This window comes from Sapajus apella, unplaced genomic scaffold (genome assembly GCF_009761245.1).
Source record: "Sapajus apella isolate SASKATOON/1434 unplaced genomic scaffold, GSC_monkey_1.0 scaffold50, whole genome shotgun sequence".
Classification (NCBI taxonomy): domain Eukaryota; kingdom Metazoa; phylum Chordata; class Mammalia; order Primates; family Cebidae; genus Sapajus; species Sapajus apella.
This window is the reverse complement of record NW_022436990.1, coordinates 1,543,469-1,571,453: the sequence shown is the minus strand read 5'-3', so window position 1 is coordinate 1,571,453 and position 27,985 is coordinate 1,543,469. Positions and strand designations below refer to the sequence as shown.

General features: G+C 33.6%; 1 protein-coding gene and 1 pseudogene across 5 annotated transcripts in view; both read left to right on the top strand.

Annotated features, from left to right (window-relative positions):
- Nucleotides 1-27,985, top strand: part of LRFN5 (leucine rich repeat and fibronectin type III domain containing 5) — a 283,790-nt gene that overhangs the window by 127,946 nt on the left and 127,859 nt on the right. For all 5 annotated transcript variants that reach the window (XR_004258030.1, XM_032242485.1, XM_032242484.1 and 2 more), the window contains exon 2: nt 15,132-15,307. The gene's annotated coding sequence lies outside the window, so the exon portion shown is untranslated. The remainder of the gene's footprint in view (nt 1-15,131; nt 15,308-27,985) is intronic.
- Nucleotides 103-1,498, top strand: LOC116526218 (annotated as a pseudogene).

Below are 27,985 nucleotides of genomic sequence, written 5' to 3'. Positions count from 1 at the left end.
CACACATGCACACAGTAGAATACTATATAGCCTTAAAAACAAGAAAAATTTTTTTCATTCACAACAAGTGAGTTCTGGCTGAATTCACTTAGCAGAAATTCCTCTAAGTGAATTCAGCCAGACAGAGAAAGACAAATACTTTATGATCTCTTTTATATGTGATATCTGAAGAACTTGATATCACCCTGCTGACTCAGGTCCCAAGTTCAGCTGCACTTCTTTCATCTCTGCAGTTGTGGCAGGAAGGTGAGTTGGAGTGACCATTTGGCTGGGGCTGGAGCCCAGCTGGGGTTAGGGCAACAGTAGCAACCCCCAGGGATGGGGCCTGTGGGACCATGAAAAGTCAAGAAGGACATTCCCCAAGAAGAGCCAGAGCCAGGAAGAGACAAACATGAGTGGTGTACTACACAGGAATGATCCAACATGTGAATAAATTTGATTTATCGCAAGACAGAAACAAACCTTTCAAGTTCAAAATTGGTGAACAGGAAGTCATCAATGATTTTGAGGAGTACATAGTGCAAATGAGCTTGGGGAAGAAGGTGAAGCTGACCTGCATACCTGATGTGGCATATGGAGCCCCAGGCTACTCTAGTGCCATCCCTCCTAGTGCTACCCTGTCTTTGACATGGAACTGCTCAACTTAGAGTGAAGGCAGGAAGGAAATCAAGGTGGCTGGAGATGGCTGCTGCTCACCCTCCTAGCCTTCTCTTCCATTAGGTTGGCTCCTGCTGTTTGGGACTCTCGATCAGTGTGCTAATCTCATTGTCCCATGGCATCATCCATTCTTTCTGCCCAAGTTGTTGTGTGTGTGTTCATTATTGTTCATGCATATCCTTGCTTGAGAAAACTTCAGTTGCGTTGAAACATTTCAGGTTGTGCTTGTTTTTGTTAGACATGGTCTAGCCATTCCTGCTCACAGAAAATAGATTTCTTGTTTGAAAAATCTACACTGCCCTACCTACATGCAAGGTGACCAGACATGAAATATATATGGTGTATGCTAGGGACTTGAGCCAGTTACCTTTGCTGTCACTTTCTATCCTATAAATTCTGTTGGCTGCTCGCTTAAACAATGTCTACTTTAGAAATGATATGTAAAATAAAGATGCAGTGCTTGACCAAAAATTAAATCAATAAAATAACATTTAAAATTAAAAATTTGATCTCATACAATCAAAAGTAGAAAGGTGGTTACCATAGTCTAGGGAAAATGAAGATGTTGATTAAAGGGGATAAAGTTCCAGTTTTTATTGGAGGAATAAGTTTTAGTGTTATATTCCAATGCATGGTAACTAAAATTAGTAGGAGTATATCACGTATTTAAAAATTATTAAAATAAGAAATTTTTAATGTCTTTACCACAAAAACTATGACAAATTGTTAAGGTGGTTGATGTGTTAATTAGATTAATTGGCTCTCTGTACATTGTATACGTAAATCAAAACATCACATTTTACTCCATTAATATATACAATTATTATTTGTGAATCAAACATAAATTAATAAAATTTAAAAATAAATATATTAGTTTATGTTTCTGGAAAAAGTGTACGAAGGTATAATTTTTTGACAACAGCTAAAAGTGGTGGTGTTGGAACTGTCAAAGGAATGGAGATTTTGTATATTACTGAAGTTATGCTGGAATCATATCAGGGTCTTGTAATTGGGGGATGTTAAATTTAATCACCTGGAAACTACAAATAAAATACTAAAGAATATACACAAAAGAAAATGAGAAAGATACTGGGTGCAGTAGCTTGTAATTCCAGCACTTTGTAAGACCAAGGTGAGGGAATTGCTTGAGCCCAGGAGTTTGAGACCAGCCAAGGCAACATGGCAAAAATCTCCTCTCTAGAGAAAATACAAAATTTAGCCAAGCATGGTGGTGACATGTACCTGTAGTCCTAGTTACTCAGGAGGCAGAGGCAGGAGTATTATGCAAGCCCAGGAGGTAGAAGCTGCAATGAGCTGGTATCGTGTCGCTGCACTCCCAGCCTGGGTGACAGAATGAGGCCCCTGTCTCAAATAAATGAAAAAAAAAATTACATAAAAAAGAAATAAATTTAAACACAAAAGAAGATTGTAATGTGGGAAATGAGGAGCAAATATTCTATTATACATATGGAAAACAAATAGCAACATGGCTGAAGTAAGTCCCACCTTATCAGTAATCATTTTAAATGTGTACAGATTAAACAATCCAAAGACAGAGATTGGTCAAACACATTAAGAAACACACATGAACAGCATAATTCAAATATATGCTGTTCATAAGAGACTCAGTTTGGATCCAGAGACACCAATAGGTTGAAAATAAAAATATGTAAAAATACACTTCATGCTAATATTAACAAAAATGAAGCTGGGATAGCTATAGTAATATCAGACAAAATAAACTTTAAATTTATAAAGCTTGCAAGAGAATAACAAAGGCATTATATATTAATAAAAGTTGAGCAAGAGCAATAGAGCAAGAAGATAATACAGTTTTTAAGATTTACACATGTAGTACCATAAAAATATAAGATAAAAACTGACCGAATTGAAGGGAAAAATAGACAACTCCAGATAATAGTTGTATACTTCAATACTTCACTCTCAATAATGGATAGAACAACTAAACAGAAGACAAAAACATAGAGGATTTAATCAGCAAAATAAGACAATCAGATCTGACAGATAATACACAGAACACTCTACCCAACAACAACAGAATTCACATTCTTCTCAAGTTCACCCAAGACATTTTTCAGAATAGACCATAAGCCACAGATTAAGACTCTCTCTATATATTTTTTTTAAGACAAAGTTTCACCATGTTGGTCAGGCTGGTCTTGAACTCCTGACCTCAGGTGATCCACCCGCCTTGGCCTCCAAAGTGCTTGGATTACAGGAGTGAGCCACCATGCCCGGCCAAGACTCTATACATTTTAAAAGATTGATGTCGTGTAAGATATTCACTCTGATGACAACAGAATAAAGTTACAAATAACAAAAGAAAAGCTAAAAATACCATGAATTTGTGGAAATTAAATAATAGGAATGGGCCAAAAAATCACAAGGGAAATTAGAAAATACTTAGCAATGAATGAAAATAAAATCACAACCTATCAAAACTTGTGGTACTCAATGAAAGCAGAGCTAACTAGAAAACTTTTAGCTATAAATGCTTACATTTAAAAATAAGAAAGCTCTTCACTGAACAATTCAACTTTACAATTTCTGGAACTAGAAAAAGAGGACCAAACTAAACTCAAAAAAATAGCAAAAGGAAAAAAATAATAACGATTAGAGCAGAGATCAATGAAATAAATAATAGTAAAATAAGAGAGAACATCATTTAAACATTCATTGATTTAATGATAGATTGCATAAAAAGTGTGGTACATATACAGTACAGAATATTATGCAGCTATTGTATTCCATGGTGTATATAGAGATGATGTATTTTGTGGGAACATGAATGGAGCTGGAGGCTATTATCCTTAGCAAACTAATACAGGAACCAAATACCAAGTACTGCATGTTCTCACCTGTAAGTGTGAGAGAAATGATATGACTTTATGGACACAAAGAAAGGGGTCTACTTGAAGGGGAGGAAGGAGAGGAGAAGAAATAACACTACTGAATATTGGGCTTAATACCTGCTGATGAAATACTATGTACCAAAAACTCCCATGACATGTTTACTTATGTAACCAACATTCACATGTACCTCCAAACCTAAAATAAAAGTTAAAGTTCATTAATTAGATGAGAAAATTTTCACCCTATCATTGAATGTTCATAATCACTAAATCAATGCCAGAATTAAAAATAGGGTTACTGATGTGAGTTAGAAAACTAGCACATATTTAAATAAAATATCAAAAATGGTAACTTTTAGCTAGCATCAATAGGGAATCATGCACATTTTGAAACTGTCTCTCTTTTACTTCTGTATTAAAACATATTTTCTATTTGGCTCATTCATTCTGATATAAGTTTAAACATATATTGCCCTTAGCTCCAAAATAAATTAGAAACATTGTGCATAAGTGATTTTACAATTTGGTCTCTATAAATTACATTTCCATTTTATTTCTTATTGTTTACATCCTTTATAATGTTATTAGTTTTCTTCTTTCTTAACATGACATAGTTGAAATTTCTTGACTCTGAGTAACTTTTCATACACACACACACACACACACACACACTGAGGTATAACGGAAAGAAATTCTATAGTTTGTTGTTTTACCTGCTAGCAAATAGTGGCATAGACTTGTGCAAGAGATATCATCTTTGAGCCTTGAAAATAAGAGCAAATGATAATTGTGATACTTGCTTTGTAATATTATTTTGAAGGTCCCATAAAATAATGTATGTAAAAAAGCTTTGAAAATGATAAAGTACTTATATGAAATATTAAAATTTGCTTTCATTTTACTGTGATCTCACTACATACGCAACATTATTTGGTGAATGCATTTGTATTAGTCCATTTTCAAACTGTTATAAAGATATTACCTAAGACTGGGTAATTTACAAACAAAGGAGATTTAATTGGCACAGTTTTGCATTGCTGGGGAGGCCTCAGAAAACTTACAATCTTGGCGTTAAGATGAAGTGGAAGCAGGCACCATTTTCACAAGGTATCAGGAGAGAACACACAGGGGAAATTGCCACTTTTAAAACCATCAGATCTTGTGAGAACCCCCTCACTATTATGAGAAGAGCATATGGAAAACTGCTCCAGTGATCACCTCCCACCAGGGCCCTCCCTCAACATGTGGGGATTACAACTGAAGATGAGATTTGAGTGGGGATACAGAGCCAAACATTATCAGCATGTAATCTCTCTAGAGAAGAAAATCAAATTATGCTCTTGCTAATAAAGTTCAGAGTTAATAGCACTTATGGTAAAATTCAAACGCACATATATTTAGAGCTATAAATGGAGTTACACTTTCCATGGTCATACCTCAAAATCATAAATTAGAACATATTGAAAAAAAATAACTGAAATTTTAATCCCTCCACATATGAATATTTTCCTTTCTTCCAATGCACTTATGTATTGACTTAAGAATGTGCTTCTAGATATGTTCAAGGAGATGAGATAAATATTCACACATATGTTTAGTTTTAAATATTTATCACAATCATATTATAAATTCATTGGTGATACACTGCATCAGTTTGTCTTTGAGCATAGGGTTAGCCTAACCCTAAGTATCTTACTAAAGTCAGTCTCACAGGATATTAGCATTAGACTGACTCCTCAGGGCCATCTCTTCCAAACTTAAGTCCTACACAAGAATGCCATTTTTGGTACTTATATAGAATGAGCCCATCAGAAATCAATTCACTCACTTTCTTCAGGGTGGTTCATACTAATATGGGACTATCCTGATAGTATATTCTTACTGTAAAAGTAGAGCTCCCATGCAATTTTTATTCTTTCCAAATTATGCTTTCAAATTACATTTAAAGATATTTTATCTTAGCCGGGCGCGGTGGCTCACGCCTGTATCCCCAGCACTTTGGGAGGCTGAGGCGGGTGGATCACGAGGTCAAGAGATTGAGACCATCCTGGTCAACATGGTGAAACCCCGTCTCTACTAAAAATGCAAAAAATCAGCTGGGCATGGTGGCACGTGCCTGTAATCCCAGCTACTCAGGAGTCTGAGGCAGAAGAATTGCCTGAACCCAGGAGGCGGAGGTTGCGATGAGCCTAGATGGCGCCACTGCACTCCAGCCTGGGCAACAAAAGCGAAACTCCGTCTCAAAAAAAAAAAAAAAAAAAAGATATTTTATCTTTATCTCTTTCTCAAGCTAAAATTTCCAAGGTTTTCCAACCATTTTCTAGTTACAATGCTGGCCACAGAGTTTCCTTAAGTTTGTGTCTCCAGGCATGTTTCACCAGAATTCATAGGGGATGCATCGTATTCCAGATGTGGTTTGATAAGGATAAAATATTTGTATATAACTATTAAACTCGTTGTTTTGGATATGTCTTTCCTATGAATAATGCTGAGATTGCAGTCCTGAAACTATTGACCATTAAAGATCATAGAGACAATTAATCCCTTATGTCTATTTCATATAAACTACTTTAAAGACGTATCCCTCACCTGTACTTTAACACTTAAGCTTCTAAATCTAAGCATCTTTACTTTGGCTTTACTATATTTCATTTTGACAGTCTTGGCCCATTCATTAAACCTATGGAGACATTTTAAAATCCCAGTTTTGTGTCAGTCGCAGATCCATGGATTTAACAAATAACATTTCTTATGTCCTTTAAGTCAGTGTTAAAATGCTGAACAAGAAAACACCAAGGACAGCAGGGTTATGGTCTAATAAAATAATGTATCAGAAAATGCTTTGCAAACATTATTTTGTATTCATCTTTAGTTCTTCATTCTTCCTTCTGTCTTTTATACATGACATTTTATAACTGACCTTAGGGAAAATTCGTCCTGCACAGCTTTTACAGTTTAACTTTCTTTCCAATGATCTCTATATCAAAATAATTTCTAACTGGATCATATAATTTTCACTTTTAAAAATTATTTTATTTGAGTTATTTTTTACTTTTAGAAACTTTCTCTTCAAGACGTGACTTACTTGAATGTTTTTTAGTATGTAACTTTTCTTCATTTGCAGTTAAAAATTAATTTGTTGTATGTAGGTGAAGGTGCTAGAGGCTGCCAGGCATACAATTATTTGTATTATATTCCTGGACCTCAAAGAGCTTACAGGCCAGTAAGAAATCTAAGACATGTGATGTACCATTACAGTGGTACATTTCCTCTCACTTCTCATCTCTTAGTTCTTCCCTGTCATTGTAATGTGTTTTTAAATCCTCCTGACAAAAAAGGTACTTCTCATGCTTGTAGATATTTCTTACACCCATATTGCTTTTCAGAATAGTTGTAGTTCTTCTAAACTCCCATACTCCATGTGGTCCTTAGTTTTTCTGAGTTTATTCCAAAGTCGTATTTAACCAACTATGAATCTAATTTTCAGTTGCTCAATAGTTTCCCAGGACTTATAGTCACAAGTACAACCCACTGACTTTAATAGATATGTTCTAGTATTCTTAATAGTGACCATTATAAAGTATATTCTCTTTCTGTCTCTTTACACACACACACACACACACACACACACACACACACACACACGCACAGACACAAATATAAAGCACCAGAAATCAGCATTTTATTTTATTGGCTAATAAATGGAAATGCAATTAGGCAAGAGCAGGTAGAGACTGTGTTTAACACCAGTCCAGCACTGTACTTAGTAGTTGGTCATTTTACCATATCACATAACTGGGACAAAATAAAACCTCTGTGCCTTACTACAATGCCATTGATGTGGCCTGGTACCCAAAGCAAACAGCAATTCAGTACTTTTCATTGACTGATGGATTTATATCTTTTTTCTAGTCTTCTGTGAGACACGCTTTATTTCAAATGTGGTTTAATAAGGACAAGTAATTCACTGTGACAATTAAACTTGTTTTTCTAGATATTCCTCTTTTAGTAAAGTGCTAAGATTGCAGTCCTGAAACTGTTGACCCTTAAGGCTCACAAAGGGCTAATGATGCACTATTATGTAGATTTGCATGCAGTTGTGGAAATAATACAGAGGGATTCCCACATATCTTACACTTGGTGTCTCCCAATGGTAATGTCTTGCATAACTCTAGTACAATATCACAATCAAGAAACTGACATTCATACAACCCACTGACCTTATCAGAGTTTTATTAATTTCACATATACTTGCAGTTGCTTTCATTCAGTTTTCTAAACTTTATCACATATGTAGGTATACATGCACACAGTCAAAATACAGAACAGTTCAAATAGGATGATACATTCTGCTACACTTGTATAGCCACAGTGAATTCTCTCCATAATAATCCCTAAATAAATAAACATATATTTATTAATATTTAGAGATAGGGTCTTACTCTGTTGCCTAGGTTGGACTTGATCTGCTGAGCCCAAGCATTCTTCCCACCTCAGCCTTCCAAAGCAGCTGGGATTACAAGCATGTGCCACTGTGCCTGGCTTCTATTATATCTAATTTTAAAAGAATAAAGTACACATGTGTTACTTGTATATGAATATTAATAAACAAATGGAACATGCTCTTTCTCATTTGCACATTAAAAATTGATCTGGCTTCTAAAAATTTTCACATGAATCAGAATTCTGAAGAGAGGACATAATGTAATATAAATGTTTTGAAATTCTACTGCAATGTGTTTCTTAAAATGTGTATGTTTATAAAATGTACAGTATTATGATTCCTTTATGAAATAATTCCTGATTTAGCAGGCAACAGAGGAGGTCTTGGAGGAAGGAAGGAATAAAGGAAGGAAAGATGGGAGAGAAAGGGAGGAAGAAAAGATGGGAGAGGGAGAGGGAAAAAGGAAAGAAGGGAATCAGGGAGGGATAGAAAGAAGAAAGGACACAGGGACAGAAGGGACACAGGGGAGGGGAGAGAAAGAGTGACGGTGAAAACTGGTAGATATACAGGGTCTAAATAAGGGGATTATATCATAGAACAAAATGGTTAGGGATCAGATGGAGATAAAATATCCAGGAATACGCTAATATGGAGGTTTGCTTAACTAATAATCAGCTAAAATGATGTTTGCTGTAAGCTCCAATGTCCATTTGGATTAACAAAGACTTGCCACCTCATCCTGATATGAATTATAATTGGCCTCCTGAGGGAAGGATTGATAAGAAGCCAAAAATTATGTAAAACAAATTTGAAATAGAGAAATTATTGATTTATATAAAACATTTTTTCAGGTTACAGTAGTTGGGTACATATGCATACATACACAGATGTGTCCATGTGTGTAATATACCAAATAACATTCACAGTGACACTGTGATGTAGGTATTATAATCATTTAAATACTAAGGGACAAAATGTTTATAAGTTGTTAATACTTAACTGAAGAAGAAGAGGGAGGGAGGGAGCAGGAAAAAAGAGAGGAAGGAAGGAAAGAAGCGGGAGGGAAGGAAGACATGGCGGATACAGGTAAAAAGAAAGAAGGGAGTGAGGGAAGAAAGAAGCATATGTAGATTAAAAAGTAATAATTATTCTATTGATAGGCACAAACTAATATTCTGTTTTAGTTGAAGAATAGCATTACCAAAGAGATAAACTAACATACATATTAATGTGGCCATAATATCTGTCTGCTGACTTTTGCCAAACCACTAAGAGCAACAAGACTGGTGTATTTTACTTTTCCCTATGGTCCAAAGGACAGAGCAGGACTGACATTTACATTGCCAGAGCAGACCATGAGCTAGCAAATGAAGAAGCCAAAGGACCACTCTCTCATTTCACCAAGGGATGAAGATGTGCCAAAGTTGTCTTTGGGGAAAAAAAAGTTTACAGCACTTTGAATTTCTGATAAATGTCAAGAAAAATTTTAGCAGAGTTAATTTAAATTGTGAAGTTATTATTTGAAGTATCCTGCTACTATGTTGGATTGTTTTGATTCTTTCGTTTGTCAAAATGTTGTGTAAGTAAAAGTATTGTGATAGCTCTGGGGTCCTCATCTGGGCCTGCTCTTATTTTTCTTTTGTTTATTTTTCATAGGAATTTTACAATCACTATCTAATAAACAGAAATTTTGTAATTAAATTGTAATAATGGATTTTGGTTTTCACTGAATCAATTATTAATTTAGTATCTGCTTTTTTCATGGTAAAAATCTATTATTTCAAACTATCACTATGAAACAGTGAATGAGTCAGTTCTTTAAAAACAATGGAAAGCAAGCACAACCTCTACCACCTTCTGTCTTTATACCCTGAAAAAAACCCTTCACTTAGGTTGTAGCTTACTCAAATACAGTATCCCTTAATGCTATTTTCTGTGAGTTGTTAACAGGGAATTATAAATTCAGTAATAAAATTTTTAGGTCAGCAAGATTTATGCTTTATTTAACTGCTGAAATCTTGCTATTAGAGGAAAGGAATGATTAGTTGTTCTCATTTACAATGTGACATTTACATTAAGCAATAAATGCTCTAGTAGTATATGGATTTATTCGTCATATGATCTTGGATGTGTGTAATAATTTGTAAATATTTTCCTGTACCAAATGATATGGTGCTACATTTTTTCCGATTACAAATGCATTTTCATATTCAATCATTGCCTCTAATTTAATTTTTAAAGTAGGTTTAGCAATATTAATAGTGAGGCAAGCATGTTTTAATAATAGTGTTTATAGGAATTTCTGAATAATTATACTTTAAAAAAACTTATGGTGTAATTTTCCATTTTTTTGTTTGTGTTCCAAATTAGTTTTCAACTCATTTGTCTTAATAAAATAGCATTTCCTATCTTATAACCTCGGTTTTGGAGTAGTCCACTAAAGGTAATGGCTGTATTATGTCAATGAATGTATGATTACATAATTATTAAATAAGTTATTGAATGAACTTCAGTGAAATATATTATTCAATTGTTTGTATATTTTACAACAGCTGGATTTTTGCATCATATAGGCCAAAATATTTGGATAACTGTTTAGTTTTTAATCATTTTTAACACAAGGTAAATATAACTAAAGTCAAATGTAGAACATCTCACTCCTTGTTTATTTTGTACTATTAGGAATTCTAGAGGGAGAAATGATTGGTAATGATATGATTTGATGGATTCATAATTGTTCAAATGTTATGAATATTTAAAGTGAAGGGAATATGTGAGATGATATTTGGTGTCTTCAAATATTTCATGGGTTTTCAACAGGTCAACACTTAGGGCAGCCTTAGGAAGAATTTTGTAAGAGAAACAATGCCTACAATGTATAAGGTATCATGATTAGTACTTTCACATACATTGTATCCTGAAATAATTACAGCTTTTTGTAACTGTTTTCATTTTGAAAGAGAAAAGTGGGTAATATGTTCATAGTTGTGATTTTAGTCTTTGTCTGGAAGACTTTAAAGTACTACCTTTGTTGATTGTAAGGCTCTTATCAATCTATATGTTAAGGCAATTCATGAATACTTAGTAAAGATATCCTAGAGGATAAAAACGTGTCATTGGGTGCTAGGGGAGGTGATGATTCTCACTTTTGAATACATATTTTCTAGGAAATTTTAGAATGTTGCCCATTTTTTCTACGTTCTTTCGGAGTTTAGTATTGGCGCCTTATGTGGCTTGGCTGTGTCCTCACCCAAATCTCATCTTCAATTGTAGCTCCCATAATACCCACATGTTGTGTAGTGGGAGGGAAACAGTGAGAGGTAATTGAATCATGGGAACAGGTCTTTCCCATGCTGTTCTGGTGATACTGAATAAGTCATATGAGATCTAATGGTTTTATAAAGGGGAGTTCCCCTGCCTGCCACTATGTAAGATGTCCCTTTGCTCTTCCTTCATCCTCTGATATGATTGTGAGTCCTCTCAGCCATATGGAACTGTGAGTCCATTAAATGCTTTCCTTTATCAATTACCTAGTCTCAGGTATGTCTTTATTAGCAGCATGAAAACAGACTAATACAGCATCCATGATAATTGTTGGAGGTAGAACTATATTTATTTATTTATTATAATTTAAGTTCTGGAGTACATGTGTAGACCATGCAGTTTTGGTACATAGGTAAACATGTGCTATGGGAGTTTGTTGCATCCATCCCCCCATCATCTACATTAGATATTTTCCCTAATACTATCCCTCCCCAATCCCCCCATCCCCTGCTATCCCTCCCCTAACCCCATCCCCCAACAGACCCCAGTGTGTGATGTTCCCATCCCTGTGTCCATGTGTTCTCATTGTTCAACACTCATGAGTGAGAACACATGGTATATGGTTTTCTGTTCTTGTGTCAGTTTACTGAGAATGATGGTTTCCAGCTTCATCCATGTCCCTGCAAAAGACATGCACTCATCCTTTTTTATGGCTGTATGGTGATGCCATTACTGGATATATGCCCAAAAGATTATAAATCATTCTATTATAAAGACACATGCATAAGTATGTTTATTGTGGCAGTGTTCACAATAGCAAAGTCTTGGAACCAACCCAAATGCCCATCAATGATACTGGATAAAGAAAGTCTGGCACATGTATACCATGGAATACTAGGGAGGACTGTATTTCTTGGAAATACATGTACATAAATAATAACAGATGCTGAATTTTCTAGACTATACTAAGATGGTAACAACCTGTAACTAAGAAATTGACCATACTAATTTATAGGATGTTCCATTTCAACATACTATCAAGAAAAAATGAAAATCCTTGTATGATAACACTAGAAAAATGTAGCATTAGAATCTCAATCTGAACTTTCTCACTTTGATCATTGCATTGACCAAAATATATGGAATAAAAAATGTCTTTATTATAGAATACTTAGTGATTTTTCTGAAAATTTCATTTACACTATGAGAAATGAGACATTTCATAGACTGAGATAGCCCTAGGTGAGAGTCCTCACTTTGGTATTTAGCTATATGACCTTGCCCAAGGTTAGTAGATCTTTCTTTGTACTTGCATTTTTGTAGAACTGAAATAGAAACATGTATTTATTTTGTTTGATTCTTAAGAGAATTGATTAAGTTAGCACATATTTTATGGTAGCAGGCACACAGTAAGTGCCTAATAAAAGTTATTATTACACAAAAGGAAATGCTGTTCTCATTAGTAATATGACTATACAGGCAATAAATTTTCTCTGGGGAATGATAATTTAGGTTGGAATTTTAGCTGTTACTATGCTTTTTATGCTAAAATAAAGACATCGAAGTACTATTTTGGTCAACAGTATATTTTTAGGGGGAGTTATGGTGATACTTTGAGGCATTTCTATTTTGCTACCATAATGAAATAATATAAAATGTAATTACAGAATTCAGATTCATTTTTCGTAATGCATCTTTACTACAAAGAAGGAAACATGATCAGAGCTGCAGGAACAATGAAGTGTTTTAGCCTACACAGTTTACTTAGCAGTATATTGTGCCTGTATTTACTGATATGTGTGCAAAAGACATATATATGAATATATATATGCAGAATATGTATATATTCAAATAAGTATGTATAGATGAACATTTATTATATTATTTTCATAACAACAAAATCCCAGACACTTGCACTTTTTCAATTGGGATAGTTTACAAGCAGATTATGCATATGGTAGATATGTGCTGATGGAATGGATGGATTCTTGCTAAAAGACAGAAATTGAATGAATGATCTTAAAAATGTTAAAGAAACAGGGCACAACAGAGCAAATGATTCTGATATATGTACAAAAATTTACACATGTGCGCACGTACACACACACACACACACACACATAATTTCTGAAAGAATGTTCTATAATGTAAAATTGGTTTTCTCCTAGGAGGATATCTTACTTTGGAAGGAGATGTATTTTCAGATTTCTGATATTTTTATGCATATATGAATGTGAAAATTAGCTTAAAATATATTCATGGAAGGAAATAAATGAAAAGGCAAACAATTGCTGTATCAACATGGTTGTCATATGATTGATTTATATTTATATGTGTGTATGTGGTCTGTCCTACTTATTCTAAAATGCTATAATAAATATAAATTTCAAAAAGATTCAGCACTGATTGACAGATTTAGATAAATGATTGAAATATAGAAGCTATAATTTAATTTATTTAATGGCACAATTAATTTGTTTATTGATTTTTAGTATTTCTGACAATGTCAGTATTAACTTAAGCAATAGCATAATTTTCCTTTTTAAATAAGTGTTTAATATTGAGTATCTTAACACAATATAATCAGTCTTTTTAATTTTGACTCTATAAGATCATTCATATATCTTTACAAATGGAGGCAGCAGAAATAATATACTAAACTCAAGTTTCTGTTGTTTCACCTTAGGTCTGTTTTTTATTATGATTTGGAAATTTATTATCTCTCACTTTTACTTCTGCAGACAAAATAAGTCATAAAGTCAAATTACAATACTTTTATTCATTTCAAGAACATTTTTAAAATTCAGGCTATTTCTGCATTAAAAATATCAGTGGTTGGCTGGGCATGGTGGCTCATACCTGTTATTCCCTATATTTTGGGAGGCAGAGGCAGGCAGATCACAAAGTCAGGAGTTTGAGATCAGCCTGGCCATCATGATGAAACCCTGTCTCCACTAAAAAAAAAAAAAAAAAAAAAAATAGAAAAAAAACAATACAACAATGAGCATGGCGTGGTGTCACAGGGCTGCGGTCCCAGCTACTCTGGAGAGGGGCTGAGGCAGGCGAATTGCTTGAACCAGGGAGGTGGAATTTGCAGTGAGCCAAGATCATGCCACTGCACTTTAGCCTGGGTGACAGAGCAAGACTCCCTCTCAAAAAAACAAACAAACAAAACTTAGTGGTTGAATATCAATTGGTACTATTACATAGATCTTATAGGAAAGAAAGTTAAACGTCGTGTCTCATAGAGCCAAGTTAACTATGCTTTAGAGGAAAATGAAAAGCTCAGAAAGAGGTAGAAATCAGAAATCAATAATCTTCTGCCATAAAGTTAAAAAATAAATGACATGCCTATGTATTTCTTTCATAGACATATATGTTGCAATAGACAGATTTTTTCTATTGAATAAAATACAGGAAAAAAAAATCAGTGGTTTAATGTCAATTTGTACTATTACATAGATCTATTAGCTTCATCAGGGTAGGGGTTTTTCAGGTTCATTCACTGCTATATTCCAAGTGTCATGTGCCTGTTAAACAGTAGGTGATGCTTAAATAGGTGTTAATTTATGCAGTGTTTTAACATTAGACTGCAAGTTGAATTAATTTAAATATGATGAAATTGAGCTATGGAGCTTATGATTAAATTATCCTGTTTTGATAAGAAAGCTTATTTCAAAAAGGAAAAGAGAATGCTAATATATTTATTGAAATCACAATATGTTGCACATTCCACTGGAAAGCTTTATCATGCTAATATATTTAAATCCTATTGTATGATAGTCCTGCTGTAATTTGAGATTGATCACCCAGTTAACAATCACTATATTGTTCAAAGATACTTCATAAGCATTTTTTGATACACTCTTTTTCTGTGCTTGCCTCCTTTGAAGAACCCCTGTAAGCATTCAGCCAGGTGTTGAGAAGATATGTAGCAGCTGAGAATCCATCTTTTGACACCATCCTCAGAAACCAGCTTTGGAGATGCTTTCACTCTGTCCGTCTTCTGCAGCAGCCAGGCAGAGTGCTGACTCCTTCACAGCAGTGAGGAACTCTTCAGGCTCCAGAAGTAAGTTGATCGCATTCAGTTCAATCATTGTCAATGGTTTTAAAACACTTAAGGGAAGAAAACTAAAAATCTTATTAACTTATATACAAATTAAACCTAGTATTATTCATCACTGATTATCTTGTTTCTATTTGAGTCATATATTTCTGGAGATGAAGTGTCTACCACTTTTTGTGTTAATAACCTATATCATTATGGAATTTTCTGGATTTTCTTTCAGGATTTGTGTTTCACATGCATTGTCATAATTTATACTAACAACCGTAAGGCCTGGACAAGGAATAGATTAAAATAACAATGTTTACAAATGAATAAAAAGGTTCAAAATGGCCAAGTATTTTTTCAAGTTTGTTTGGCTAATAAATTATGAAACTGGAATACAATTTCTGGTTTTCTAATTTTTAAAAAATGAGTGCTGTTTCCATGGGTGTATTGCCCAGCACTATACGGAGGTAATAGGCTGGTGCCAGAAGGAGCACTTTTCCTGACTGGTTGGTTTATTGAATGACATGTTATCTGGGTCTTTCAAGAAGGGTTTATGGAAGCCTTTAAATGTGCATACTATGAAAACAAAAGAAAATGAAAATTATATATAGGAAAATGAATTAAAATCAGGGGACATGAATAGTCTGTAAAATGCATAACACAATGTACTGCATAGTACCACAAAACAAATTCCCAGCCATAAATTTATATATGGGTTTTCTAACTTCTAGATAAATCAGGTAAATGCATTAGTTTTAAAAGATTATTTATGATCATAATATTTGAAAATAAAGACAGCGTCTCAGGAAAAGTTTAGACTTTCCTGATTCATACTTTTGAGCCTGTTGTTTTGCCATGTTTCTAGTTTAACTTTATGTTTGAGGCAATTTTTTCTTCTCCTAAATACTTAATGTAGGCATTTCTTGTTGCTCTTGGGGATATATTTATATCACAATGTCACTGCACAGAAAATTGATTGTAGGTGCGCTTTTATAAAGAGCAAAAGTTTGATATAGCTGAAATTGTCTATCAGTGACTGGATGCTTGGCAATTAAATTTTTCTTGAAGTGAACAGGTAAGAGATAATAAATCCACTTTTACTTTGCAATATATTGTATGTCAATGTGCAACATAAATGTATGTTAATAGAAGAATATAAAAAACTTTAGTTAAGAATTTATATCTGAATCATGATGTTACTAATTACGTAACATTTAAAATAGGCAGCCAGTATGTTGTTGCTGGTATGCTCAAAGTGATGCAGAAGGACGACTTTCAAGACACATACAAAAATAATGCATCTAGATTATATTGAGTTTAATATTATAACTGTGATGGTAGTATAAAATGATGAATCTGAGTATGCAGATTCATTCAAAACATTATTTTAGTGTAGGTTTTTTTCTTCTTATATTTTATTACTTAGTACTTCTTTTGTAGATGATTTATTCATTTATTTTAGGAATTGCTTTTGTTGCTTTTCTTCTTTAGCTTTTCATTAAATGAAGCAACTTGAGGCATGTATTCTAAATTTTCTGTGATTTACATTTCTTAAGGAGACAGAGGACCCTGTCCAAGCCTGAGGTGATTTCATATACTGTGAAAATGTAAAAATGAATAGTTTCTCTATGACAACCCCACAAGAAACTCCTGAGATTTTATCTTCCCAAACAATTAGTTAATTAATGATTTTAGTTTTGTTTTGTTTTCCACTGGTGAGGCTTTTTCTAGATAAAAGCATTTACTTTACGAAAGCTATTAGCCAAGAAACTATATTAGCTGATGGAGTCTCTAGTGTAAATCACAAAACTAAGCAAATTCAAACACATTTTCATTTACTAATTGCTAAAATCAAGGCCACAGGATTTTCTTAATTAACCTGGAAATTAAAGGCTAACCAGAAATAATTTATATATTGAAAAAGACTCTTCCAAGTTAATGCTTGATTCAGTTTTTTCAATTAGCAGTCCATTAGTGTGGAGAAGTAGTACGTCTTTTTTCTCTATTTTTTCTTTGGAGTAACATTAGGTTAAAGTCTCACATGAAATTAATCACCCTGAAAAAAACAGAAAGTAAAAACACATTCCTAATTAGTTCCTCCAACTTCAAATAGTTCATTGAAAATTCATAGCACATCCATTAAAATCCTTTTAAAAATAAATGGAACACCAGGAACTTTCTTAGAGTGAAATAGTGAATGGAGTAGTAGTAGGAAAATAATGATGCAATGGAATATCCACTTGTGATTAAGGCAGGACAGCTGAGGTGGTAATGGCTGTGATTATGATTATTTTTCTCACTGTGGCATTTTTAATTAGCCTTGGACGGTAGAAGAGTACTTTTGTCTGTTTATTTGTTCTCACTTCACAAAAGTATTGATGAATTTAAACAATGCATAATCCTGTCTTAACAGCAAATGTGCCTATAGGTACATGCTTTTGCAAATACATATGTATGTGTGTGTATTTAGGTGCATGTATGTGTATGTATATATTTATGTATATATGTATATACGTGTGTATATATATAAAGATAATTTAGTATACACATAATGATTATAATCATTCTACAAAGCTAATATGCCTTTTAAATATTAAGGTATCCTTAATGACATTAAATATATAATATTTAAGGGATGCTTTTATTTTTCTGAAATGAACTCCCTTATATTTAAAGGTTGTAACTTATCACCTTTTGTGACATTATTTGAAAGTGGCTTAACTAGCTATCACAATAATGATCAACATACTATCATTTGACAATTTCTAATACTCTTTACTAAACATTAATTTATTTGCTATGTATGCCACTCTGTGAGTGAATTTTTCATTTGTCTATTTTCTCAACCATGTGTTAGTCCATTTTTGCATGACTATAAGGAAATACACAAGGCTGGATAATTTAGAAAGAAAACAGATTAAACTGGCTCAGGAACTGTGGCGCCAACATCTGCTTCTGGTGAGAGCCTCAGGAAGGTAATCATTATGACAGAAGACAAAGGGGGAGCAGGCACATGACATGTAGGGTGGGAGCAGGAGAGAAAGTGGGGAGGTGCTACACTCTTTTTAACAACCAGGTCTCACATGAACTAACTGGCCGTCAACTTACTCATCACCAAGGAACCATTCATGAATTATCTATCCCCGTGATCTAATACCTCTCACTAAACCCTGCTTCCCACACTGGTGATTACATTTTAACATGAAATGTGGAGGGGACAAACATCCAAACTTTGCCATTCCGTCCCTGGCCCCCAAAATCACATGTTCTCACACTGCAAAATAAAATTATCACTTGCCAATAGGCCCCAAGAGTTTTTAATCATTCCAACATTAATTCTGAAGTCCTAAATCTCATCTGAGACTCATCTCCTTCCACCTATGGGCCTGTAAGATCAAAATGAGTTATTTGCTCCCAAAATACAATTGTGGTACCAGCACTGGGTAAGCATTAACATTACAAAAGGGAGAAGCTGGCAAAAACAAAGGGATAATAAGCCCCATACAACTCTGAAAACCAGTAGGGCAGGCATTAAATCTAAAAGCTCTTACATAATCTTTGACTCCATGTTCCACATCATGTTGTGAAGGATGGGCTTCCAAGGACTTGGGTAGCCCTGCCATGTGGCTTTGCAGGACATAGCTCACAGAGCTGCTCTCACAGGTTGGAGTTGTATGCTGTGGCTTTTCCGAGCAAAGGGTTTAAGCTGCCAGTGAATCTACCACTCTGGGGTCTGGAAGACAATGGCTTGCTTCCCACAGCTCCACTAGGCAGTGTCCTAGTGGAGACCCTGTATGGGGTCTCCCTGCTTTCCCTCAGCGTTGCCCTGGTAGAGTTTCTCCGTGTGGAGCTCCACTCCTGTGGCAAGCTTCTGCTTGGGCTCCCAGGCTTTCCTATGCATCCTCTGAAATCTAGGTGGTAGCCAAAAAGGCCCCTTTACTCTTGCATTCTGAGCATCTGTAGATAAACAACATGTGGAAACTACCAACGCTTATGGTTTTTTACTTTCTGGAGCTGTGTCTTGAGCTGTATTTGGGCTCCTTTGAGCCGTGACTGTAGCTGAAGCAGCAAGTATGTAGGGAGCAATATCCCAATGCTGCCCATGGCAGTGGGGGCTTAGGCCTGGTCCCTAAAACCATTCTATTCTCCCAGGCCTCTGGGCCTAGATCTCCTTGTCCAGAGGCCTAGGAGAATAGAAAGGTTTCTGGTGAGAGCCTCAGGCCCAAATCCCTTCAAGGCATTTTCCCTATTGTCTTGGATGTCAGCACTTGGCTTCCTTCTAGTCATATACACCTGTCTAGAACATGGTTGCTCTGTAAGTTGTTTATATTCTTTCTCTGTCACTTGGCCAGTTTGCAAATTTTCCAAACTTTTATCCTCTGCTTCCCTTTAAAGTATACATTCCAACTGTAAATAATTTGCTCCTGTATCTAATTTAGGCTGTTAAAAGGAGCCATGCCACTTCTTGAACATTTTGCTGCTTATAACATTTTTCAGCAAGACACCCTAAGTCATGACTTTTAATTTTAAACTTTCACAGATCCCTAGGACCTGGATGCAATGCAGCCAAGTTATTTTCTAGGGTGTAACAGAGAGGACTTTTACTTCACTTCCCAGTAACTTTCTCATTTCCATCTGAGACCTTGTCAGCGTGGTCTTCACCATCCCTATCTCTGTCTGCATTTTGATCACAACCATTTAACCAGTCTTTAAGAATTCTAAACTTTCCCTCATCTTTCTATCTTCTTCTGAGATCCCAAAGTCTTCCAAACTCTGCCTATTACCCAATTCCAAAGCCACTTTCACATTTTCAGTTATCTTTATAGCAATGTCCCGCTACTTAATACCAATTATCAGTGTTAGTTCATTTTTGATCACTTTAAAGAAATGCCTTAGACTGGAAAATGAATAAAGAAGAAAGGATTAATTGGCTCATGATTCTCTAGATTGTAGGAAGTATGGTGTCAGCATCTGCTTTTGGTGAGGGCCTCAGGAACTTATAATAATGGGAGAAAATGAAGCAGGATACAAAGTGTCACATGATGATGGTCAGAACAAGAGAGCAAGCAGGGAGATGCCACCTCTTTTTAAACAACCAGATCTTATATGAATTAAGAACTCACTCATCACCAAGGAAATGGCACTAAGCTATTGGTGAGAAATCCACCCTCATGATCCAAACTCCTCCCACTAGGCTTCATTTCCAACACTGGGGATTATATTTCAACATAAGTTTTAAAGGAGACAAACATACAAACCAAAGCAAATATGAGATATTTTTTCATGGTTAATATCTTTAGGTGTATATGTCTATGCTTGAAATCATCCTATAAAATATGATACACAAAACATACAGATACAAAATAAAGATTATAAATAGAACAAAAACAATATGCTACCTATGAATGCTTATCTAGTTACATGAATTAAGTTCAGTTAGTTTCAATGATATCAAAAGTTATAATAAATTAAACATGTTAGGTTATGCAGTATTCACTTTACAAAGAAGGAAGAATAAAAAATTCTCAAAGAACAAAACATTCTTTATAATGGCTCTCACAAATTTATATAGCATAGACCTTGATAGTCAATTCCAAATCAATATATCTAATTAACTACATATCTTAAATTTAACTTGTGGAAAACTAACCTTTTGCTTATCTTGCCATATACATTCTTCTGGTATTTTTGAGCTCAGGAAATGGGCTCACCATTTACCAGTAAAATTCGGAATCATTTTGTCATCTCTCTCAATCTTTCATTCCACAAAAACAATTCATCACCTAATCTGGTAAGATTTACCTACAAAGAAAATTCTAAAATTCATCTACTTTTCTCCTTTTTCACCATCAATTTGCTAATCTTGACTACTTTGATTTCTCACCTAGACTACCCAAAGAGCCTCCTAAATTATCTAACTTAACTAGTTAGGTATCTATTCTATTTCCCATACACAGACAGAGTGAGCTTACAAAACGCAAAATGAGATGTCATGACCTCATTAAAGACCATAATTCTTAGACTAAAAACAAAGTTATTTAACATGGCTTACAATGTTGTACACAGTTTGACATTTTTCTAAATGCCCCCAAGTTGTCCCCCATCATGTACTTTTTCTTGCATTCAAGGCACAAAGACCTTTCTGTTCCTCTTCACATAATGTCACTTCCTACCAAGGTCTTTGCACATGTCTGTTTCTCTCTGAGCCAGTCACTTTTTTGCTTAGTATCCCATTGGATAATCTTTCTGAAGGGAGTTTCATTGGTCAGCCAAAGGAGATTTGCTCTTTCTACTACATGGTCTCATAGCATCATATAACTGTATTTCATTATAATTTTATGTTTCATTGTTCAGTTGTCTTATTAATATTGTCTTCTCCTCCAGAATGTAAACACTGCAAGGTCAGAATCGACATCAATTTTGCTCAACATTAAAATGCCTTTTTTATTATTTTTGTATATAATCACAGGCATAGAATATTTGTCTTTCTCTGTGTGTGTCTCTTTCTTTTTCTTTCTCTTTCCAGATAAATATGACTGAAATTTTTGTGTAAAACATTATTACAGACTTGGTAGAGAGGTAAGGCAGTATACTACAGAAATAACTACCATATGATAAACAGTGAGGGAAAGCTACAAATAGTCATGTGAATTCAGTGGAAAAGGAGATTACTTTCATCTGAGATAGTGCAAATATGCTTATTAGAAGTAGAATTTTTCTGGCCTTCAGAGATAGGCTTCAATATTATACTATTGTGGTTAATATGCTGATATATTGTCTCTTTTAAATAAAAATTCTAAAAACTAGATGCAGAGTCTTTCTGAAAGCTCATAAGTACTGACACACAGCTAAAAATGTCTTAGCTGACAGTTACTTGATATAGAGGAGTCTCTGCTGTCTCTGCCTGCTGTTAATGTTGGTCTTTAGGTTGCTAACACTATGGTTCTTACTGTGAAGTGTCCGGGAAGAAGTGTGAATAAATGCTCTGCTTTATAAGATAATGATTAGTTTACATTTAGGACCAGGAGAGATTTATGTAATTTGGAGAGTACTCTTGGCAACGAACATTAGATGCATGACAACAATCTTAATTGCAAAGCATTGGCTATGAAAACCAATGGAAACAATCCAATTTGTACTGACTCAATGTAAGGTTATTAACTCAGTTATTGTGATGAGCAATCTATTTTCTGAATGTGCAGTTGATCTCCATATACCACTACCGACTATACTATGGAGTATTTTAACACATGTTAAATTTAGAATTTCTTTGTAAACTGAGGCATCTCTCATCAATATTAAACAGAATATGGGAGACTTTACAGCAAGAAAAACATTGGCAGATGACACAAAGGCTTCTTTTAGGATAATTCATGATTTACTATGGGAAAAAATTTGTAGATTGGAAGAATTGTGTATTGATTATAAATGCTAACATCATATTACTAATGATTTGTAATATGAAATTAATAAAACAACAAAATTTAATGTTGGAACTACATGAAAAATTGTATGAAAAAATCAGGAATTTTATAGACATAGGACTATCAGGTGATAACATTAATAGCATAAGAAAATCTAGACTTTATTTTGAAAAGCATTAACTTAGATGTCACAGTTAACTTTGATCATACAGTTTTCACAAATAAATATTCAATAGTTAGAATATTTAAGAATCCCAGTGAGGCAGAAAAGACTATGACAGAGAGGATTCATAAAGCACACCTATTGGGAATGCTGACATGTAGACAATATATAGATTAGTTGCAAACAACAACCTCTTTCATCACTCCTGATTACGTTGTAAGGCTGGGTAATGACTGTGATCTTGCAGGGTGGTAGCTTGATCTTACATGTACAACTAACCTTACCTTTGGCCTCTCAGGAATAATCAAGGATAACTGACTTAACATAACAACACATTTCCCCTGAAGTAATACAATAAAAGACCAAGCAATTAGATGTGACAATTGAGGTGAAAGATTGGGTGCTACTTTGTAAGCAACTATTTTTTATAAGGTGATTTTTTCTGTTAAAGCCGGGCAATCCTAAATCCATAATAAGAATCTGGCTTTCTTTTTGATAACTGGCATGCAATTATGGATTACTATGCTAAATCTTCAAGCCTTAACATACTGTTTAATATCTGGAAACAAATAACTTTTTAATACCTGCTTACTTATTTATGTCTTCATGATGGAGTTCCATTACAGGCAATGAGCATCTCAGATTATTTCAATACCTACTGCAGTAATGATTTCAACACAGAAATCATCTACAATTGAAAAACTCCATTCATTATTTATGAAGTGACAGAATGATAGGGAAAATCTTTTTATAATGAGAATCCTTTACTTAAAAGAGGAGACTGAAGGGAAAATATTCACAAATAAAATTATATGTAATTTTAAATTAATGTTCTCATTTTATCAAGGTTATATTATGAGGCATTTTTCAACATTTCTTATATGCATCCTGCAATAAAACAGCAGGTGATCAAAATTTTAGGTCAAGTTTACGAAAAAATGATTCCAAATGTAACAATTATACTGATAATAATAGTGGACTTACGGCCTTCATGGAATTTCTTTATGTAGTTATATGCAAGCACTCCAGTCTGGAAATTGGTAAGCCAAAATGTTTCAAAGTAGTGATTCCAGCAAACAACCAACATTGGAATCATTTCTTGGATTTGTGGTTCTATATTTATCATAATATACATTTATCATAACATCTCTTTTGAAAGTTAATAGAGATATTGTTTATATTTTTAGTGTATTTTATGGGAAGTTTTATACTGGTAATCCTGATTTCTAAATATTTGGGAACAAAACACATATAAGTAACTTCTTGTTTAGTTGCACAAGGGTACTCATGTCAAGGGATCTATGCTGCCTCAATATGAAAAGTAATGATAGACAAGGAAGGTATTGAGGAAAATGTCAAGTAAGAATCTTTTAGTCATCACATGAATGTCCCCACTTTGGTGTCTTCTGAGTGTATTCCTGTGTCTTATTTGGTGTGGGTTTATGGGCATTCTGGTGCTTACCTATGCAAATAACCCAGAGATAGTTTTTAAATATAATGACACAGTTATCATTTCATATATTGTATGGATGGCTTAATTTAGCATATTTTAATGTCAGCTTTTGTGAAACAATTTTATATTTAATAACTTTTCTTTAATTTTAAGGGAAAGCCCAATGAGAGTGACAGTCCTTTTTACAAAGAGAAATTTTCATAAAGGACTCAACATTTTAGGGAAAGGATTGTCTCAGAAACTCTTTACCAAGATAACAAACTTTCATTTAGTGTGGTGAAATTATCAATTATTTATTTTGGGCTCCGTGTGTGTGTGTGTGTGTGTGTGTGTGTGTGTGTGTGTGTGTTGTGTCTTGTTTAAGCTACCTTTCTCTACTATTGAAGAAATAAAGATATTTCCTTATGCATTCTTTTAATATTTTAAAAGTTTCTTTTCACATTTTTTGTGTAATGTAGAAATTAAGGTGGATTTGGAGTACAGTTCGGTTCCATTTTATTTTTGCCATACTGATAACCAATTGTCTCACATTGTTTATTGAATAATTTATCCTTTACATGTTGAAGTGGAATTCTAGCACTGCCATGTACAGTTTTCATAGATGAATGGATATGTCTTGACTTTTCTATTTATAGTATTACATTCTTATATTCATCATCTCAAACACAAATACTATACTGTAATGTATTTATCCTATTTGTAATATGTCTCAATAGATTGTGAAATAAATAACTTCTTCCATTCCTCTTTAAAATTACCCTGCCTAATGTTGGGTTTTTATTCTTTACCTTTCTATTTTAAATTTAGGAGTAGACAAGTTTGGTGAAAAATTGGAGTCACATGTAATTTTCATTTTAGTTGAGTAGAAATATTTTATTTTCTATTTTTAAATAAGTATTATATTTATCAATGTTCTTTATTAGGTCCTATACTAAATTTTTATAAACATCTTGAGTTTCTATTATATTTCTTCCCAAAGGATACTTTTTGTGTTTTTGTGTATGGGTTTTTAAAGTATTATTTTTTTAATTGATTTTTCTGAACAGTAATGTTGCTTTTAATCATTATCTCTTCTAAGCCACTATGGTGGAGTCTAACTAGTTTTAGTAGTTTTTGTTTGTTATTCCAGTTACATATTTGTAGTTATAATATTCATGAAAATAGCATTATTAAATTTTCCTTATTTTTTTATCATTATCTAATTGAGCAGGCTAGGAGCTCTATTACATTGATAAATGCAAATGGTGATTAAGGCTATTCTTATAATTTCCGTGGCTTTAACAATGCTACTTTTTGTATTTGCCATAGTGTCTGACATTTGCTTTAAATCAATTTATAGTGAGTAGCAACTTGGGATATATACACTCTCAAACTGCAGAAGCACAATTGTCCTTTTTATTATCTTCTTCATAATGAACATTATGGAGATTCTATTGCAGTAATCAGTTTTAATTTTTAGTGGGTAATGATGATGAAACTAACCAAACCTTAACTCTGTTTCTAACTCAGTCTTTAAGATAGTAATTCTTCCCCACTTACATTGCAGGCAGGATTAAAGTACCATTAAGAAGATTCATGGGATCCTTTTTTTGGGGGACAGTGAAAGGGGAGGATTATATATTTGAATACTTGAAGATTTGATAATTTTTTTTAATAATATTTTTCCAGGCTCAGACTAATGTCCCTCCTCAGCTATTTCCCAGCAAACTATTTTGGCTTATTTAAATATGTAATATTTACAATAACTGAAAATAGAAATTTGATTCCCAGGCTGAATCTAGAAGCAAATAGGATGTTTTAAAATAAATGAGCAATTAGGCATATATTTCATAATTGGATAGAATTTGAAACAGCATGACTCTTCATTTATACCTGAAGGATTAGGGGCCATCAAAATATTAATTTACTTGAGCTAATGCAGACAATTTGTGCAACTGGCTTATCGTCTTCTAGGCTATAACTTTAAAAATATAAAGTTCTTTGGGGAATATTTTATTGTTTACAGTAAAATTTCTTGGTTTTCTTTCCCAGTTTATTTCTTTGGTTATCATTGCTTTCTATATTGCCATCTGCTGCCATGCACAGGTTGTTATTGTTATCCCATGATTATGGTTTAATATTTTTGTGAATAAGTGTGTTATTATTTTGCAACATTTAATGAAGAAAGATATAGAAAAATTATATACACTTCAATTAATAACTCTAATGTGAAAAACTATGGAGCTATCACTCAGTTCAATAAATAGAACATTGTTATAATCCCTTTCTGCCTCTGTTTGCAATGTCATCCTTCTTCACTAAAGCTAAAAGTTGTTTAATGATCCAAGCTATGTAATAGTCTTTTTTTAATGGTTATTATAAAGTACATGTGAATTGTTGTACATGTGCACAGATTTCCACATAAGGATCTTGTACATATTTTGTTAAGTTTCTACTCATTTATTAATGGCAGGAGTTTTTAAATCGATTCCCTGGCATTTTCTATGCAGACAGACTCATCATCTGTGAACAAAGAAAGTTTTATTTCTTACTTCTTGATCTGTAAAACTTTCATTCCCTTTTCATTTCTTATTGTACTATTCAGAATTCCAGTATACTGTTGAATAGGAATGCTGAGAGGGAACTTTCTTATATTGTTGTTGCTTTTAGAGGGAAGGCATCTAGTTTTACACTATAGGGTATATATTAGCTGTAGTTATTTTGTAAGTGTTCTTTGTCAAGTTGAAGTTTTCCTCTCTTTCTAGTTGGCTGATAATTATTATTATAAAAAATACTGGATTTTGTCAAATGCTTGTTCTAAATCAATTGGTATGTTTTTTTTTTTTTTGCTTTAGCTTGTGATGGATTGCACTGATTTTAAAATTTTAAATTAGCTTTACATCAATCTTATTTCATCATGGTGTATAATTTTTCCTGCATTGTTTGTTTGATTTGCTAATATGTTATTAGGAACTTTTGGATCTAAGTTAAATAGAGCTATTGGTCTACAGTTTTCCAATCTTATAATGTCTTTATTTGTTTTTATTATTAGGCTAATGCTGTCCACATAGAATGAGTTAACAAGTGATTCCTTGGCTTCTGTTTCTGTTAGCATTTGTAGAGAACCAATATAGGTTCCCCTTAATGTTTTGTAGAATTTGCAAGAGGAATAGTATGGGCATGGTGCATTTTTTAAAAGTTTTTATGAAAAATTTATGATTAACTCAATATTCATTAACAGATAAAGGGATATTCAGATTATCTGACTCTCTTGGTATGAGTTTCAGTAGTTTTCTTTCAAGGAATTGATCCATTTTTTCCAGTTTATCAAATTTGTCTGCATAGATTTATTCATAATATTATTTTATTGTCATTCAAATACACATTGAATCAGTAATGTCAACTCCTCTTTTATTTCTGATATAGTAATTATCTCTTTTTCTTTTCTTGGTTATTCTGGCTAGAAGTTTATAAATGTTACTGATCTTTTCAAACACTAGATTTTCTTGTTTTCCATTTATTGTAGTCTGCTTAATTATTACTGTTAATTTTCTTCAGCTTTCTTTAGGTTTATGTTGCTCATTTTTCTCTAGGCTCCTAAAAGTAGAAAGATTATTGAATTTATATATTGTCTAATATATGCATTAAATGCTATAAATATCCCCATAAGCAGT